The 19,892-nt window shown below is 43.3% G+C and overlaps 1 protein-coding gene and 1 pseudogene across 1 annotated transcript in view; one reads left to right on the plus strand and one right to left on the minus strand.

Moving 5' to 3' along the window:
• The window catches only part of Pigl (phosphatidylinositol glycan anchor biosynthesis, class L), a 78,665-nt gene that overhangs the window by 26,209 nt on the left and 32,564 nt on the right, over positions 1-19,892 (plus strand). The gene's annotated exons all lie outside the window — the stretch shown is intronic.
• Positions 14,747-15,486, minus strand: LOC102015184 (annotated as a pseudogene).

Consider the following 19,892-nt stretch of genomic DNA (forward strand, 5'->3'; position numbering starts at 1 on the left):
AATAAATTAAATTTTAACAAATAAAATAAAAAATGGATGCGAGCCAGGTGTGGTGCCCTGGTTTCAAAAAACAAGTTAGACCTATATTATTACTAAATGCATCTTTTTCAGTTCTTACTTTTTTTTTAATGAGACATTGAACAAAGGAACAAAACAGAGTTTTATATGTAATTTTGTTTGTGGTTTATTTTTGCACGGTATTGGGGCTTGAAACCAGCACATTATACATGCCACACAAGCACTCTATCTCTGAGCCACATTCCCAGAGCAGTCTCACTGAGTTGCCCAGGATAGTCTTCAGTTTGCAGACCTCCTGCTCTGGCCTCTCCAGAGGCTGGTAACACAGGTGTGTGCCACTGTATCTAGCTATATATGTTTTCTTAATAATTAATTTTTAGTAATATCTACCTATAAAAAGTAAAACCCTTGTCAGTAAGTACTCTGTGCTAACATTTCTGTGCATATCCACAGACAGACAGATGAATTCTTAATTATAACTTTATAAAAATAAAAGCAATCCATAGGTACTATATTTTGTCTTGTTTTGTTCTGTCTTGTCTTTTTGAGACAGGGTCTCTCTATGTACTTCAGGCTGGCTTTGAACTCACTTTGTAGCCCAGGCTGGTCTCGAACTTGCAACAATCCTCCTGCCTCAGCCTCCCGAGTCCTGGGATTACAGGCATGTGCCACCATGCCCAGCTATCATTTTAATAAATCAAATCAACTGTTATTTGAAAAGAAATTGAAGTGAAACTGAGAAGTTTTAACTGGAGATAAATTTCAGATGAGTATTTCCATCTAATACAGTTACAGTGGATTAACTCTTAAGCAATCTGTCCAAAATTAAGAAGTAAATAAAAATGAGATGTTTTGTGAATACACTGAGGTGTTATTGTTGTTTTTGACCCGTGTTTCAAATTAGCCACTTGAACTGACTGCCTGGCAGAAATGCCTGTAGCTGGACTTCTTTCTAGAAAGCCTTCTCCCCGTGTCCCCATGATATTACCTTCATGAGCATGTAGTCCCAGCACTCAGGAAGCCGAAGCAGGAGGATTGCCACCAGGTCTAGGCCAGCCTGAACTACATAGTGAAACCCTGTCTCCATTTAAAAACAAAACTTGGGATGTGGTGGTGCACACCTATAATCCCAGCACTCGGAGCCTGAGGCAGGAGGATCACAGTGAGTTTGAGGCCAGCCGGGCCTATATAGTGAGTTCAAGGCCAGCCTGAACTACACAGTAAGACCCTGTCTCAAACAAACCAACCACCAAACCATGATTCTCACAATTGCTTCATATTAATACTACGTTAATTTAACCAAACAATAGTCAATTATCTTATTATGGTTTATCTCCTCTTCCATTCAAGGTTGTGATTCATCCTTGATTTAACAGGAACTCATTGACCAATACATTTTTGAAGAGTAGCACGTGGATGCTGTACTTTTACATTAATGAATATGTTTGTTGTGTCTTTCTTTTCGGGGAGTGAGAGGGTCTCACTAAATTATTAAGTTTCCCAGACTCTGCTCAAACTTGGGATCCTCCCACTTTAGCCTCATAGACTGCTGGGATTACAGGTGTGTGCCACCATGCAACAAAGTCAGTCAGGCCCTGTATCCATGAGTTCTACGTCTGCAGATTTAACAAAGCACAGATGGATAAAAGAAAATCTGACGTACTTCCCTTACTGTCTTTTAGTAATAGGAATTGTGGAGATATCTGTTACCAGACTGATTTTTCTCTCTTAAAATATTTTCTCTACCAGGGTACCAAGTGATTTTCTTTATCACTGAAATACTAGCATTTTGTTTTTCAGTGCTGGGGATTGAACCCAGCCTCGTGCCTGCACCCTACTACTGAGCAACACCCTCAACCTTAGTTATGTTTTGGTTTTGATCTGTCAGTTTTTCTTAAGACATAATAATTTGTTTCTGTAGATTCTGGTTTGCTTTTCCTGTTTCATCAGTTTTGTTCTGTTCTTCAGGAACTTTTTTTTTTTTTCATTTCACTGTTTTGAGACAGGGTCTTGCTATGTAGTTCAGGCAGGCCTTGAACTCTATCTAGCCCAAGCTGCCCTCAAACTCACAACAATCCTTGTGCATCACCATGCCCAGCTTCAGAAACATTAACTGTGAGTATGTTAGGTCGTCTTTGTCTTCCAGTACTTAACGTTGCTTCTGTAACCTATACACCAGTGTTCTTTTCAATTTTAAGATCGCTTCAAACATTTCCAGTGTGTCTCTCATTTTATTTTTAGTAGTTGTATATTTATTTTTTCCTTACCTATTTGCTAAGCCATACTATTTTTCATTTCTGTTACACAAAAGCCTCTTCTTGGAAGCCTTAAATCTCTTCAAGACCCTCCTCCCTTTGTTTTTATTTTTGTTTCTGTTTTTAGATATTAGGCTAACAGAAGTTCTTGAGACTGGAAGATATTTTGAAATTATATAAGCTTTTCCTTCATCTTTTTGCTTATATTTTTCCTTCCTTATTTTATTTTTGAAGTTCCCATGCATGGGAGATTTCCCTGTTGGTTATTTTTGGAGTTTCTCATGTTTGAGCAATTTTGGAGGGCAGAGAAGAGTGTAGCTATCAAGTGAAGGCCAGTTGAAACTTCTACTGAACTTCAGTGTCTTCAACACTAATTCATCAAACTTTTTTACTGTGGAGGCACCTGTATGTTTGGAGTATTCTTTTGTTTGTCTCTTGGTAGTCTTTTGGAGCAGAGAAACTTGATATAGACACCAGAAGTCACTTGACATGATTTTCCTAGACTGGTTATTGTCTATGGATCCCATGGCATCAACCCCAGATCACTAGATGCCTCTGAGCATGATGAGGATCACTTTGGAAGGACTTCTGTATCATGTTGACAGTCCAAGGTACATTGGGGGTCAGATGACTATGTACTTCCTCTTTCTGGGCAGATTTCACAGAGGGAGGCAACTATGTGTCATGTTTATGGCTTTCAGAAATGATGGTTTTCTTGCTTTATCAAAGTTGATGCTGTTTATTTATTTATTTGTTTATTTATTTATTTATTTGTTTATTTATTTATTTATTTTTGGTCTTTTTCGAGACAGGGTCTCGCTACGCAGTTCAGGCTGGCCATGAGCTCATTTTGTAGCCCAGGCTGGTCTCGAACTCACAGCGATCCTCCTGCCTCAGCCTCCCGAGTGCTGGGATTACAGGTGTGCACCACCATGCCCAGCCGATACTGTTTAATTTTTATTTCATTAGTGTTTTTAATGGAATGTGAGGGAATAAAGTGAAAATTTTAGTAGCACCATAATTAGAAGTCCATATTTCCCTCTTAGATCACTACTGGCAGTTGAAAGAAGAGTGGATGTGAGGAATGTGAAGTTAAAGAGAAAAAGGCAGAGAAAACATAGTGTGACAGAAAGTCTTCTTGTCCAAGAGAAGAAGGCAGGTTTTGGGTGGCTGTGGCATAAACCAGCCATGTGTTCTTGGTAGATAATTTCCTCTCCCAGGGCTTCTTTTTTCTTATTTGTAAAATAAGATGAGAAGGTGGTTTTTACCTAAAATTCCTGGGACTATTCTTCAGGATCATAGTAGAACAATTTTAGGTATGGCTGTTCCATAATGGAGGGTCATATATTCTGCTCAGCCAAATGCCTGCTGTTTTGGAGCACTTTCCATTTTACCAAGATCTGTTGTATTTAATGATGCAACCAATTAGATACATGTCCACTGTGACAAGCGGGAGCCCCCTCACCAGAGCACTGGCTAAGGGATATGAGGAAAAGTCAGAGTAACCCTCTTTTATTAAGCAAAGTTAGTTTAGCCACCTAACACTTACCTCTAAAAAAACTGTACTAGGGACCAAAACTTTGCACATAAGGCAAGTAATTTGGTAAATGCAACAGATAATTATAGAAAAATAATGTTAGTGTTTAGAAGAAAGGTTATTGGGTCAGTTTTTCATATTATTTCCCTGTAACACCAAATTCCAAGAAATAATTCTTAGTTATTTGTGGGACATTCAAGAGCCCTTGGGATAAGAAAAGTTGCAGCTGTCTGTGTGTGTCGAAATTTAAGACAATATTTTGCTACGTCTATTAGTTTGGAAAACTATTCATGGTCAGTTCTAGTTCTTGTAGCTGAGACACAGGTCATCTGTCTAGTTTCTGTTGTGTAAGAATTGATAGGCTTTAATTCTTTTTGTGGTTGTTTTTCCTCTTTTTTCCTTTTTCTTTTTAAAAAAATAGTATCCTAATATATACAGTCAGTTGATTTATGTAACTGCTTTTCAACAATGAGTGCCAGGACAGTTCAATAGGGAAAGAATAATTTCTTAAACTAATGGTGCCAGGACAACTAGATAGCCACATGCAAAGAATAAAGTTGGACCCCTCCCTTATACCACAAAAGCTTACCTTTAAAAGTCCTAGCTGGCAGGGTGGTACACACCTGTACTCCCAGCACTCTGAAAAACTGAGGCACAAGAATCAAAAGTTCAAACCTAGCCTAAGCAACACATCAACTTAGCAAGACCCTGTCTCAAAAAATTTTAGAAAGGGCTGGGGGCTCTGAGAAGTCCTTGGGTTCAGTCCCCAGTATCACGCCCCCAAAAGTGCTACACGTCATACGTAGAGTAAGAAGAGTCCAATTATAACTGGCTTCTGGGTCCCCTGGGCCTCTGCTTCCGGGGTATTCACCTGGAGGCTGATGTTGGAAACCAGTCTTTACTTGTCCGCCCACAGTTTCTTAATGCCACGTAGTCAGCTGCTGTGGAAAACAACTGCTTGTCTCTCTGAGGTTCACCTTGAACACCCCTACAAGAAATTTTATGTGTGCCACATAAGGTCAAATTTAAGTAAAATCAAACATCCAAACACACCCCAATATTACTGAAAAGCTGAATAGTTATTATTACATGACAGTGTGAATAGACAGACTTAGTTTATAATGTTTTGAGCCCACATATGTGGTGCCTCTGAAGTAGTCTCAGAAGGTGAGAGTCTTTATGAGGAGTCAGCCAGCTGGCTGCAGAGGAGGGGTGTTCCTTTTTCTCCTGTATGAGAGAAGTGACACTGTGACTGCCATGAGGTATCAAAAGCAGATGTTTAAGAACACGCTCCTAGGAAAAAGGGTTCCTACGTGTAGGGTGATTGTAGTCAGGGTTTTCAAGGGAAAGGAGTTAACACATAAGTTACAGGATTATTTTATAATATTTACCCAAAGGGTCAACTGCAAAAGAGTGCAGGAGATCTACCCATGCACTACAGACCCAAAAAATCCAGCTGAGGGCCTGGACCTATGGCAGTGTCCCGCACAAGTCCAGCTGGAGACCTGGAGCCCAGGGCAATGTCCTCCACAAGTACAACTAGAGGGGCTGCATGTATAGCTCAGTGGCACAGCACCTTGCTTGGCCAGCGCAAGGTCCTGAGTTCGATTTCTGGTACAAAAAAAAAAGGCATTAACAAGTACAACTAGAGGCCTAGAGCCCACAGCAATGTCTCATGCAAGTCTGCATGAAGGATCTGCAGTGGGAAGGCCCAAAAGCCCGGGGGATAGGAGCTAGAAAGTCTACACTAGCAGAATGAAGGATCTGTGCCAGCAGGCTGAGGAATCTGTACTGGAGCCAGGAAGCAGCGCTCAAAGTAAGCACCAGAGCCCCCCAGAATGAACCACAGCCATCCTCAGCAAGAATGAGGTCTCTAGCTTCTCTGATGATGAGAACAGTCAAGTTCATATCGGGAAAACCAGTGCAACAAGCTTCTCCAGGAGGATCAACAGCATACCATCTTCCCCTCCGAAGCCAGGAAGCACTGCTCAAAGTAAGGACCAGAGCTCCCTCAAGTGAACCTCAGCCATCCTCAGCAATAGCGAGGTCCCGAGCTCCTCCAGTGATGAGAACAGCCGATTTCATGTTAGGAAAACCAGCATGACAAACTTCTCCACAAGAACCAACAGTACCACCTCTTCCTCTCCAGTTTTCTTTTTTATGCTGTTGGTGACATTCCTCAGGTGGAACTTCCCCACCCAGCACCACGCTGAATCAGTTCAGCTGAGTGTTACAAGTTAACCACTAGTTAATCTACCATAGTTATGTAGTGACTAAAGGTTACCTTAGGGCTGCTAGTTAGGTCATCTTTATAAACAGGTTGGAGGTGATACAAAAGGGCAGGTAGTGACCAAGTTCTGATCATAAGGTGATTTGGACAAGGGGATTTAGGGCTGGAGGTTCAAGTGTTATTGTGATAACTACAAGTGTCAAGAGTGCCCAAAATGGAATTTTAGTCTCCAGAAGCTACATGGGACAAGAATGAAGGAAATTTTCTAAGAAACAGCTGGGGCTTAACAGGCCCAGCGAGTGAAGGAAGTTTTTCTGGGTTTGGGACCCCAGGATTTCCATGAGGCTGTTAAGAGTATTACAGTCCTATTTTAAGAAAAATGAGCCGGGCATGGTGGTGCACGCCTGTAATCCCAGCACTGGGAGGCTGAGGCAGGAGTTTCGTTGCGAGTTCGAGACCAGCCGGGGCTACAAAGTGAGCGAGAGCCCAGTCTGAACTCCATAGTGAGACCCTGTCTCAAAAAGACCAAAAAAGAAGAATGAAAATGCTAAGTATTCTGTTGGGAGTCACCCAATCCTGGGCAGCTTCTCCTCAGTACTTACCCCCAAGGAAGGGGAATGTCCCTTTGCCAGAGAGAACTTTTCTTACTCTGAAGTAAGGGGGCATATTAGAGAATATACCAAGATAAACAGACTTATATAGTCCAGTCTGTTTTGGTTTTTTGTAGAATCTCCTCATTGATGTTTCACATGACCTCATTCATGCTAGAACAAGACCTGAGCATCTTCCATTACTTCATTTGTTGTGCCAAGTACAGCTGGGCAGCTAAAACTTAGACTGTGTCTACAAATCCAGGCAGTGCCCACATCACAGGCCTCTTGACTAGATCAAGAACAAGGCAGCCGGACACAGTGGTGCATGTCTGTAATCCCAGGATTTTATAGGGCTGAGGCAGGTGGATTACAAGTTTGAGTTCCACCAGGGCAACTTGGCTAGATCCTGTCTCAAAAGGAGAAGAGGGCTGGGGATGTAGTGCAGTTCAAAGGGCCTGGTTCAGTTGTTCAGTCCTCAACAACAGGCTGGGGAGATGGCTCAATAGTGCAAGCGCCTACCTGGCAACACCAAGCCCTGAGTTCCATCCCCAGTACCCAAAAAAAAAAAAAAAAAAAAATCCTCAACACCAAGAAAAAAAACTGTTATGTACCTATGATAGTGATTAGCAAGTATAGCTGCTCAATAAATATAAGTCCCCTCTCCCCTTTTTAGGGAGTAGTGCAAACCAAGCTCATTAATCTTGATCTCTGAATTCTTCAAATAGCACCATGCCAGGAATTCCTTGGGAATATTTTGGAAGCTAATCGTATTACAGGGATTCTTGGCCTTAACTTGTATATGTGGTTTCTGGTCTTTCTTTGATCCTAACTTCGGATTTAGTACTTTCACTGAAAGCCAGCTCAAGAGGTTCAACTGAGCCAGCCTCGGAGTACCAGAAAGCTGGTGCAAGACTAGTCATGGATAGAAAATGTCCTAGGCTCACCTGGCAAAGGCAAGTTCTGCTTTACTCATCTCTGTCAGGCCTCTGCCAGCAAGGCTGAGTGGGTAAGTAGAACAGACCTGTAGAAGCTCCCAGTCTAGCAAGAACACAAGGATGTAAACATTCACCGTGCCATGGTCAGAGGAGTGATTGAGCACAAGGAAAAGCGCAGAGAAAGATCTCAGAAGAGGTACCTCACTTACTCTGAGATTTAGAGAAAGTTTCTGAATAGGATGACTTGTCTACATAACCTGAGCCAGGAGGTACAACAGTGAAAGGCAAGCTGGTGAAGAGACAGGAGAAGAGCATTACAGAGAGAAAACCCAGAGCATCAGAGGTCCCAAGTGGCATACTGTGGACGTTGAGGAAATGGCAGTGCAAGCATAGTGCAAGACTGGTGTAAAATGAGGCCTTTGCTCTCTTCTGAGCCATTTTCTTTCTGTTGCCATTTCCTTTTCCCTTTTAAGTGAAACATCAGCAGCCTGATAATTAGAGCTAGCACTTCCTTACTCTGCATCCAGTGCTATCAACATGCTTTAAGTTTATTAACTTGTTTAATACTCAATTCTATGAAAAGATATTATTATTACTTCCATTTTACAGATGTCAGAGAGAGGTTGAGTAACTTGTCCAAAGTACACGTAGGGCCAGGTATCTCTCATTTCTGCTTTAGCCCACACATTTGGCCTTTGTAGCCCTGGCTTTTCATGGCCACTGTCCATCCAGAAAAACTTATTGGGGCTATGTCTGCTCAAATTAGGCATTATCTGCAAGGTTGGTAGGAATAGAAGTAAACTGGGGCATTTTTTCAAAACACAGCTAATGAGGCTCCAATATAATCCTGAATCTAATAGATTCCTGCAAGAGAAAGTTAGAATAGACAATGGGTCAGTAGCCTGGAAGGGTGGAATTATCTATTTGGTTTGCTTAGAAGAAGCATGAGACACACTGCTTCCTGATAAAAGGAAAGCGTAGAGAATTTGAGAAGGGATGGTGGGTCAGTGTGTTCTCTCTTGCATGCACGGCCCGCTCTCTCGCTGTAGGACGCACTTCTTTTCCTACTTTTATTTGCCCCAAACTCACTTTACAGAACCTGTTTATTTTCCTACCTTTAATAAAACTTGGCTACTGTTAAAAGAAAAGAGAAAGAAGAAGGGAGGGGGAGAGGACAGGCGAGGAGGAGGAGACTGGGAGCAAGTCCTTCCTCTAGGAGTCACCAGTCACTTGGCGTTCATGGGGAAACCTCTGTGTGTACCCCAAGGTTTGACATCCCCTCATCCTCTTGGTCAGTGTAAAAATGATACAGCCTTATCTCTGACCTCATATTTCTTCTTAGAAAGCCACAGAAATAACTCATAGTTTTTGGTTCTTGTTTCTTGGCCAGGGCTCCGTTGGCCCTTCATTCTCATCTCAGTTTCCTCTTGTCTAATAGATGAGGATAAAGTTCTGTTTTTTCACAGAGCCCCACTGCTCCATTTACTCTTTTTGTTTGTTTTATCGTAATAGTATATGTTTGCAGTACATGCAGTTGGCAATCGTCTTGGGGAATCCATTTACCTTTTGTCATCTTTCTCATCCTCTCATCTAGCATCTTCTTTAACTCTGGAAATCTTTTTTTCAGAGGAAAGACTTGCACCTGTAATACAAGGCAGAGAGACACACTTTCACTGATTTTAGCTAAACTGTAGGAGAATCTAAATGTCTCTCATTGCTCCTGTTAAATCATCCAAAGGAAGTATCTGTGGATGGTTTGCCAAGGGGACAGTGACAGTGTGGCATTTCTAATCCCTCAGCCTCTGGGTGGGCTGCAGTGGTGTCCTTTAAGAGCAGAAGTCAGGGCACAGACTATCCACATAGAGGGCTGGAGTCACTCAGGGAGGCAGGAAGTGCAGGGATCCAAGCTTCCAGGGCTCAGAGGAGTCAGAAGGGAAGGAAGATTGGAAACAAGACACAGGATCTAGGGAGCTAGGTCTGATGAGAATGGGCAGGAAGGAGTAATGTTAAGAGCATTGCCAAAACATTTGGTTTGTTTGTCCAGGCCCCTAGCTATCAGGGAGAGTAAACCAAGGATTTTGTTAAAAGAATGATTCATTGCATCTCCCAAGTATTCAACCAAGATTATCTTTATAATCTGGCATTTCATTCATCAGTCTTTACAAAGTTACAGAGCTGAATCCATACAATAACAGTTTTCCTTAGCACTAATCTATGCTTTTAACAGTCAAATCAGATGCCAGCCTGGCTATAATTGTCCATCTTCCCACTACAACATATTTAATCCCTGCTCTAGTTTTCATCATTTGGCCCATGTTCCTATTTTGCAGGTAGTTTCCTGGAGTAATCCTCTGTGATCTCACAGTTACTTTCAAATTATGAGCCTGAGAAGCATTCATTCATGCATTTTTTTTTCACTAGATAATTATCAGCCATTGGCCTACAAGCATGCCAGATGTTACCCACATAAACTTCACTAGTATGATCTTTGTACTCATTTCCAGTACAGACTATTATTTTTCAACCTTTTTGTGATTGGTGTAGGTTATGAATGATTGCTCAATTTGACAGTTTGGTTTTTCCTCAGTAGTTCCTATGGGGCTGGACATATAGCTCAATGATAGAGTACATGCTTAGCATGTTTGAGGACTTGGATTTGGTCCCCACTGAGACAGGGAGAGGGAGAAGGAGAAGGAATATAGATCCTTAATAGCGTCTAAAAAAGTCAGAACACAGGGCCGGTGATATAGCTCAGCCACACAGCACTTGCCTGGCAGGCATAAGGTCCTGAGCTCAATTTCCAGTACCAAAAAAAAAAAAAAAAAAAAAAAAAAAATGAGATCAGAACGCATATTGCAGTCCTCTTATTTATTTGTTTATGCTAGGGATGGAATCTTGGGCTCTGTGAATGTTAACCATATGCTCTACCACTGAGCTATATATCCCCAGCCCCTGTATTCCTCTTTGAAGTAAGAGCTATTAAAATCAGCCAGGTATAGTGGCACAAACCTGTAATCCCAGCACTCTGGAAGGTTGAGGCAGGAGGATCACAAGCTCAAGCCCAGCTTGAGAAGCTTAGCAATATAGTGAGGCTCTGTTTCAAAATTACAAAAGGACTAGGGGCTGGGGATTTAGCTCAGCGGCAAAAGCGCCTGCTTGGCAAGCGCAAGGTCGTGAGTTCGGTTCCCGGTACTGGAAAAAAAAAAAAAAAATTACAAAAGGACTGAGGGGGTATCTCAGTGCAGAGGCCCTGGGTTCAATCCCCAGGAGCACAAAAATAAAGCATAAATAAATAAATATTTTTAAATATCTATTAAAATTAATTTAGGAGCCATGCATGGTGGCATAAACCTGTAACTCAGCACTCTGGGAGGCTAAGACAAGAGGATTGCAAGTTCTAGTTCAGTCTGAGCAACATAGTGACTTAGCAAGACTATTGTCTCAAAATTTAAAAATTTAAAAGGTCTATGGATGTAACTCAGTGCAAAGGCCCTGGTTCAATCCACAGTACTGAAGAAAACACAATTGAGGACTGGGGATGTAGCTTGGTGGTGGAGCAATTTCCTAGCGTGTACAAGGCCCTAGGTTCCATCTCCAGCAAAATTGATTGATTGATTGATTGATTGACTGACTAAAGCATTTAAGTATATTTCATTATGTCTCCAGAAACTACACTCAGAAATAGACTTGAGAATTATTCTCCTGTAGCAGCAGGACTGTAGGGTGTGGCCCAGTTCCATCTGGTGTGACAGCAGGCTGCCGTATCTGCTCTGACCCTCAGTCCTCTGTCCATAAAATACTTGTTATGTTACATTATCTTTATGGTCTTTCTCACAACAAACACTTTATGACTCAACAAACAGAGTAATTGCCCTACAAAAAATGTTGTACCTTAAGCCAGTGTGGTGACGCACACCTGTAATCCCAGAACTCAGGAAACTGAGGCAGGAGGATCCCCGTGAGTTCAAGACCTGCCTGACCTACATAGTAAGACCTTGTCTCAGAAAGAAAAGTATGTACCTTAAACAGGGTTACAGATAAAATATAAGATGTCTAATTAAATTTGCATGTCAGACATATACAGTTGCTTTCTAATGGGACATAATTATACTAAAAAATTACTCAACCTATATCTCAAGTTCAAATTGTACCTGGCATGTGGTATTGGCAACCCTAACCCCCTAAGCCATTCCCTTTTATCCTTTTTTCAGAGTCATTTTCACTACTTCCTGCTGTGAGCTTGCTTGTCTGCCTTTTACCCTTGGCCTGAAACAGGTTCTGAATACTCCACTGCTTCACTTGTGAAATACAGTCCCCGAATTTAGAGAGGAAAGTTATTGGCAATCTGTTTCCTAGAACTACCCACTAGGTGCACACCCGGACATCTGCTATTTACATCATTATTACTCAAGTGTCCTCTGTAATCCTGACCTTTGCTCCATACTCATAGCATGCTTTAATGGACATTTTCATTTGCCTTTATTGTTTTTACTTCATAGTTTCAGATTCTTTCCATGTCTGTTTTTTTCAGGATTCTCTCATCAGTGAAAACAAACACAATCCCCAACACCGCAAAAAGAAACAAACAAAAATGAAAACCTTCTCTTACCCCTTTCCCATCCCTACCTTCTCTTGTCCTTTATAATCCAGTATTATCTGCTCTCCTATTTCCATTGCTAATCTCATGCTCATTTCCCAGTGTAGTAAACCTGGCTTGGCCTGGTGTGATAGTGCACGCCTATAATCCTACCACTCAAGGAGGCTGAGGCAGGAAGCCCCTCCAAGTTCGAGGCCAGCAAGGCCCTATCTCAAAAGAAACAAAATAAAAACAACAACAAAACCTGGCTCCTCCTGCTTCCTCCTTCTGCCACTAAAGCTCCTCTTTGCCAGGGTCACTGGTTACTTCCTGGTTGTCAAATCAGTGGAATACCTTGCAGTCCTAATTTCACTGGTCCTCACAGCAGCTGTGGTAGACGTTGACCACTTCACCACCTCTGGAAATTACTGTTGGCCTTTGACAAAGTACTTGACCCTAACTCTCCTCCTTGCTTTCCTGGCACTTGGGGTCAGTCACCACTCTATTTCATTTGCCTGGATTTAAGCTACAGTGCCAAGGATTTTGCTTCAAGCTCTTGCCTCATAAGCAAGAACTATGGTTGCTGCACATCCTGCACTTGTGGTTGTGGCTATTTACAAAACAAGTAGCCAGGGAGGGAGAAGGGAAGGGAGAGAAAAGCAGTTAAAGAAAAAAAAAGAGGCTGGGCATGGTAGTGTGAGCCTATAATCCCAGCCTGAACTACATAGCAAGACTCTGTCTCAAAAAAAAGAAGAAGGAGAAGGAGGAGAAGGAGAAAAGAAAAGAAATAAAGCAGTGGTAGAAGAAATTGAGAGGAAATGCTTATGCTCTCTAGTTCTGTTCCAGAGGTAGTATTTCTAGGATGTGGTGAACAGTTGTCAAAGAAAAGGCAATCTGATATAATGGTGTACACTTATAGTCCCAGGTACTTGGGAACTGAGGCAGGAGTATCACTTGAGTTCAGGAGTTCAAGGCCAGCCTGGGCAGCATAATAAGCTCCCATCTCAAAAGACAGACAGACAGACAGACAGACAGACAGATGAATGGCAGATAGATAAGAGGGACTCCCATAAATATGGAACTAGTGAATGAGTTTATATATCACTTCCTCTAAATGATTTATCTTTTCACTATCCTTCTTAGCCTGGAACCTAAGGAGAAAATTATCAGAACCCCAATTTATAACTGTCCAGTCAGAAGCACAGATAAAACAACCAGGGGCTTTTAGGCTTTTTTTGTACTAGACAATGCAGGCAGTGTTTTCACAAAAGTAACTGTACAGTGATTTGAAATACAATAAATGAAGGCAATGCATGGCCTTCCAATAAAAGATATTTGAAGACTGAAAAAACAACCAGGGGCTGTCAGGGCCGTTCACAGGACTAAGGGAAATAACATACTTATGTTTACCTGAGTATTACAAAGTATATTTTAAAGGACACAAATGAGCAGGCAGGTGAGGAGATATACAGGGTGAGATCTGGAAGAGTCTAGAGCACAGGAATTTCTGTCCCCATAAATTGGGATGGCCCCACACACATGTGGATCTCTTCTTGTTTCACCTTCCTAGAAGGCTCTATGTGTTGTATCCAGAAGCACTGTGTAAAAAAAAAATTCTACCTTAGCCAGAAAGGGGCTAAGGGTCCTGTAAGACTAGGAAGGGAGAGGGTTGATACAGATGGACTAGCTTTTATTATCTCCAGGCCCTGGGTTGGTTTTCAACCCATAATATTATGGAGCAGCGTTTGTTACTTTCAGTGATATGTGGATCTCTTTATTTTTTAACTATATCTGCTCCTGTTTGGTTTATTGGGCCGTGTGTGTGTGTGTGTGTGTGTGTGTGTGTGTGTGTGTGTGTGTGTTTCAAGATGCTTTATTTTCAAAACAGGTCACAGCACTAAGTTTTTGGCCCACATTGCCATGGTTCAAGCTACAAATGCTTGCCTGGCAGTTGTGGGCCTTCTCTTGTAGTGTGTGTGAAAGTGAACAAAAATCAATATAAAACAAATGTTCAGTTAGTTTCCCTAGGAACACAGATAAGTGTGACCCATCTCTCTAGTCTCCACGTGGCTACGCCTTACACAGATGTCCAGAACTAGCAGTGATTGAGTTAATGGTTCTGAACCCTCATTCATACCGCTGTGGCCCGCTTCATCTCACTCTCCCCAGCACAGGGAATGGGCAGGACAGCAATGTCCTGCTCCTCCTGGACCCGCTGCATTAGCTGCCACATTGGTCTCGACATCACATAGTAGACAGTGGGCCTCTGGAAGCTGTTGAAAGTGGAGGCCACAGTGACAGTGACAGCTCCCATGTTCTCGAAGGCATCTGGTCGCCCACATGCACCTCAGGCGGGTCACAGTGCTGTACCATGCAGTCCAGGCTATCGCTCGTGGGCCCCCGACGCTGGGACAAGTAGTACTTGTTGGGCTTGGGTCTCTTCAGCAGCAGTGGCTTCACGGGTGCATGGACATACGGGATGCTGTCGAATGACCCGTATGCCCTGTCCATGTAGTACATGAAGGTCTGTGCCTCCTCTTCATCATCAGAGCCAGCCCGCTCCTTCAACACCAGTTTCTTGTCAGCGATGTTCACCACAAGGGTGGACACCAACGCCATGTAGTACCTGCCCTGCTCTGTTATGATCTACCAGGAAGTACTTGTCCAGAGCAGGGTTGATCACACTGTATCAAGCAGAAACCTGCTGAAGCCGACCTCAGCCCCTGACACAGCCTACACGAAGGTCTTGGGCTCAGTGCAGCTACTCCCCACATGGAAGCTGACCCTAGCGACATCCGTATTTAACTCTTTTGCCTATTCCAAAAAGAGTCTGTTGACTTTGAGTGTGTCACCAAATTTCACAGTTTTGGAGACAATTTTGCAGTCATTGATGGTGATCCATAAGACCAACGTGGCTTTCGGATGCGCCTGGGCCGCCGTCAACAGCTGGACTTCACTGTTGAAGGACATCTGGACCCCTCTGCTGGCTGCGTACTTGATCTGCAACACCTGCTTGTACAGGGTGGCATAGGTGACCCTCCCTAGGGGCACCCTGAGGCTGCACCAGTTGGATCTGTGTCTTGCTCGCACTATCAAATCCTGTCCCAGTGGCTGTGAGGGTCTTTATGAGGGCTCTGCTGTTGCTGCACTTGACTGCATTAGAAGGGAGTGACTTGGGGGAGACCTTTCAGCCAGAGCAGATGCTTCCTGAGAATGTCCCCGAGGTCTGCAACATAGAGGGCGTTCTTGTCATCTGAGGATATTCTGGTGCAGAATGTCCTTGGCTGTGACGCCTTTGTCAAGGAAGTAGCAGTCAAACTCCTCGCTTCAGAACCTGTTCATGGTTTCTCCATACCTCAGAATGCAGGGAGGTGGAATTTAAGTGATCCCTTCCAGTTTTTCACAAGACCCATACTCCAGGAACTCCAAGCTGCACGAACTCCAAGTCCCAGGTCCTCCAAGCAGCAGCGGAAATGTTCTCACGCTGAGCTGCTAGCTGAGGGTGGCCAGTGCCTGTGAATGTAGTGACTAACTTTCATTTTTCTTTTTAATGTACTTCATTTTTAGGGCAGTTTTAAGTGCCCAGCAAAATTGAGTAGAAAGTACAGAGATTTGAGCCATATGCCTCCAGCTCCTCCTCCACACACATGCATACACAGAGCTCCCCCATCATCAACATCCTCAGGCAGGGTGGTACATATGTTACACTTGATGAACCTACACTGACCCATCATTATCAGCCAAGGTCCATACTTTACATTACAGTTCATTCTTCGTATATTTTTTAAATTTTATTTATTTGTGCTAGGGATTAAAGCCAAGTTCCATATATGTACTCTACCACTGAGCTACTGATACATCGTTTGCCCCAACTCTATTTTTCAAAAGAAGAAAGAAAGAAAGCTCATACTCATATATGAGTTTCAAAATATTTGTGTATTCTCACATGCACAAATCCAGATATTCAGATCATATGAACATACTTAGAAAACATTGCTATAGAAAAATAATTCATTTTGAACTCCTTTTTACAAGCTAAATTTTGACACAGTTTAAATGCTAATTCTAGTAGTCTACACTGCCTAAGAAAAGTCTGAGTATTTTTTTAGCTGCTCTGGAAGAACATCAGCTGCTTGATGTTACAAGTTGTTAATAAATGCTGTCCCATCTTTGAGAACATATATATGCATTTGCTATCTACATAGCCAAATATAATCTTTGTAATATTGTAATAACAAAGACTATCTGCTGGCTAGCCTCTCAAGTGTGTTTTTGTTTATACCTTCAAGCAACCATACCAAATAGAAACAATCTAGTTGAGAATCATCTTGAAGTGATTTGGATACTCTCTTGTATGTATTTTCTCTATATATCACTAGCCTGGTAGATGTGTATATTTTATACCGCACTATTTAATGCTTAAAGCAGATATGTGGCACATGCTTGTAATCCCAGCACTCTAGAATGCTGAGGCAGAAGGATCACAAGTTTGACGACCCTGCCTCAAAGTAAAAAGGCTGGGTATTAGCTTAATGGGAAGGCTTTGTGTTCATCCCCAGGCACAGATTAGCTACCTATCTAGCTAAATAATTTAATGCTTAATTCTTTGTCTATAGCTAAGAAATATTAACTTTAGAAGAATTTAGATGTTGATATTCAAACTCTAGTGTTTGAGCACAGGGCTAAGCAGGTGCTCTTCCACTGAGCTATATCCCAGCCCTTTTTTTTTTTTTTTTTTTTTTTAAGACAGGGTCTCTATAAGTTGCCAAGGCTAACCTTGAACTTGGATCTTCCTGCCTCAACCTCCACAACAGCTGGGGCTACAGGCATTGTGCTACCACACCCACTTTATAAAAAGTTTTAAATCACTGATGATACAAAAGCTCTTACTGAATTATTAAAGAACCAGTAATTATTAATGCTGTTGAATTCTAGTAAGAATCCAGTTCAGTCAGAATCTACTAATCAAGCTTAATGCCTTCCGTCATAGTTCACCTCCTGGTCTGTGTGGGTTATCTTTGGACCTCCCTGCAGGTCAGTCACAGCTTTTTTTTTTTTTTTTTTTTTTGCAGTATTTGGATTGAACCCAAGGTGACAGGGTTTTGTTAAGTCACTAAATTACCCAAGCTGGGCTCAAACTTGCAGTCCTCTTGCCTCAGCCTCCCAGAGTGCTGGAATTACATGCATGTACCACCACAGCCAGTTTCTGACTCATTGTTAACACTTCAGGGACCCTTCACAGTTCAGGCTCTTGCCCAGCCATGAAACTCACCATAGCCTCTATGCGTTCTCATCATGGCTGTTAGAATTCTTCAGAAGGAGGCAAATACATCCTGCATCTCCCTCCTCAGGAACTTGGGTAGACACCAGAACACTGCCTCTGAGAGCTGTTTGTATAAACTGTCAGGCTGCGTACTCGTCATCCAGCCACCAGCACCCGTAGCCTCGCCCTTGATGTGCTGGTAGTGCTGGTGAACATTTATGTGCTATCCAGAGCCAGAGAGGGGCAATCTCCCAACTATTCCATTCCAGTCTCCTTTGCTGGCTCCTCCTCTTACTGGACCTTTCTTTGTACATCTTCAAAGCTCTGCCCTCAGCCCTCTTCAGAGCAATGCTAGTTGCCTCTGTGCAGCCCCTGTGGTAGACACTCCGCCCTCTTGCTCAGCCCTCCCCTCCTCCTGGTCAGCCCTCGAGTGAGGCAGCGTCTCATTCTGCACCACTGCTCACACCACCATCAGTGTTCCTGCAGTCCTCTGTCATCTCTCACATGGGCCTCTGTGGGGACTTTTCCCTCATTCATCTGGTCCCAGAATGTATGTCTTTCTAATAAATTGGCCCCTCACAAACCTTTAAAAGGTCCTTGTTGTGTCTAGCATGTTAGCAGAGTATTGAGGGCCTATCAGGGCCTGGCTGTATTCACATGACACTTTTTCAGTGGGGGGTACATAAGTAGGGATTGAATCCAGGGCCTTCATCCTGAGCTACATTCTCAGCTTTATTTTTAATTTTGAGACAAGTTCTCACTAAATTGCTAAGTTGCCCAGGCTGAGTCAAACTTGTGATATTCTGCCTCATTCTTCTGGGATTACAGGCAGGCACCACCACCCCTGCTAAGACTAGGTTCTGTTATTGACTGACCACTGTGAGATCTCCTTTCACTCCCCCTACACACTGAATTAGCTTGATAGCTAACATTCGACACTTGCCACATGCCGAGCTTGTCTGTTTCCCAAATACTCCTTTCCTCTCACAGCACCTATTGAAGTAGAAACAGTTAATCCAATGAAACCAGTGCCTTTTGGCTCTGTTTGATAAACCCCTCTTCTATAGCCACAGGTGCCTGTATTTCTACCCTGATCTCCTTTTGTCTCCATCATTTTGCCCCTTTTGGGAAGCTTTATTCTACACCAACTCTGTTGATTTTTTGCCTCAGTCTTCAAGCACCCTCAAGATTCTAAACTCTCCTTCCCCAGACTGCCACTGTTCACCTGCCCCCGCACTGTGATACTGGTGACAGTCCAGGGCTGTCGGACTGAGCTCTAGCCACACCCTTTTATAATTTTGAGACAGGATCTCACTAGCTGCTGAGTTGCCCAGGCTGAACTCAAAGTCAAAACCCTCCTGCCCCAGCCTCCCAGAGCCCGAGGATTGCGGGGATGCCACCGCAGCAGGCTCAGACCGCCATTGCCGGAGGCTTCCATTCTGTCTCTCCCTTCTCACCACTCTGAAACATCTGGAAAGCAGTACGTTCTGTTTTCTCACACCCACAGCTTGTCCTCACGTAGCTCCTACATGCCCTGCTTCTCCAGTACTGCTTCAGGAACCACATTGGTTCCTCTAGGGGAGAACCAGGGACCTTTTCTTAGTTCTGTTCTTGGCACTGTAGATCCTGTTGACTGCTCTACTCCCTTCTTTAATCTCTCTCTCAACTTCCATTTTATTTCTACACTTTGTTGTCTTGCCTTTGAAACTGTCTATCTTCTCCTTTACTTTCTCATCAGTTTTTCAAGCTAGAGTTCATATACTCTCAAGGCAATCCCTAGATAGTTTGCCTACTGCCACTCCTACTTTGTGAGAATTTTTTAAATGTACCATTTTACTTTTGATGATTTTTTTTTTTTTTTGGTCTTTTGTGTTTTGAGAAAGGGTCTGCCTTGAACTCATTATGTAGCCAGGTTGGCCTCAAACTCATGGCAATTTTCCTGCCTTAGCCTCCAGAGTGCTGAGATCACAAATGTGTGACGCCAAGCGTGGCCATTTTGATGATCTTTAGCCAAAAATACAAGCACCAGTCTTCCGGCTGGCTAGCTTCCTGCCTGGTGGCTCCTGGAGGGTGGGCCCCCAGCACACGGGGAGCCTCGGGTGGGGAGTGCCGGTCTTTGGGGTCTTCGGACCGGCAACTCACTCCCGGCCTCGTCATTCCCCGGAAGGAGGGCTTCCGGCGCACAGGGAGCCAGGGATGGGGAGTGCCAGTCTTCCAGCTGGCTAGCTTCCTGCCTGGTGGCTCCCGGAGGGTGGGCCCCTAGCGCACGGGGAGCCATGCAGCGGCGAGTACTGTTGCACGCCAGCCCTTAGGCCGGCCGCCGCTGCTCAATTGAGATCTATCATGACACAGAGAAACAGTGACACAATTGGCCCACCATGCACCGACTGCAGTTGCCCACCCACGGATGTGTGTGAATCATTGAAACTTTGAACAACCCCTGGGAATACATGCCATACAACGGGCCACTCTTGCTCCTGCCATT

The sequence above is a fragment of the Chinchilla lanigera genome, unplaced genomic scaffold, assembly GCF_000276665.1.
Source record: "Chinchilla lanigera isolate Chin_1 unplaced genomic scaffold, ChiLan1.0 scaffold00066, whole genome shotgun sequence".
In the NCBI taxonomy this organism is placed as follows: domain Eukaryota; kingdom Metazoa; phylum Chordata; class Mammalia; order Rodentia; family Chinchillidae; genus Chinchilla; species Chinchilla lanigera.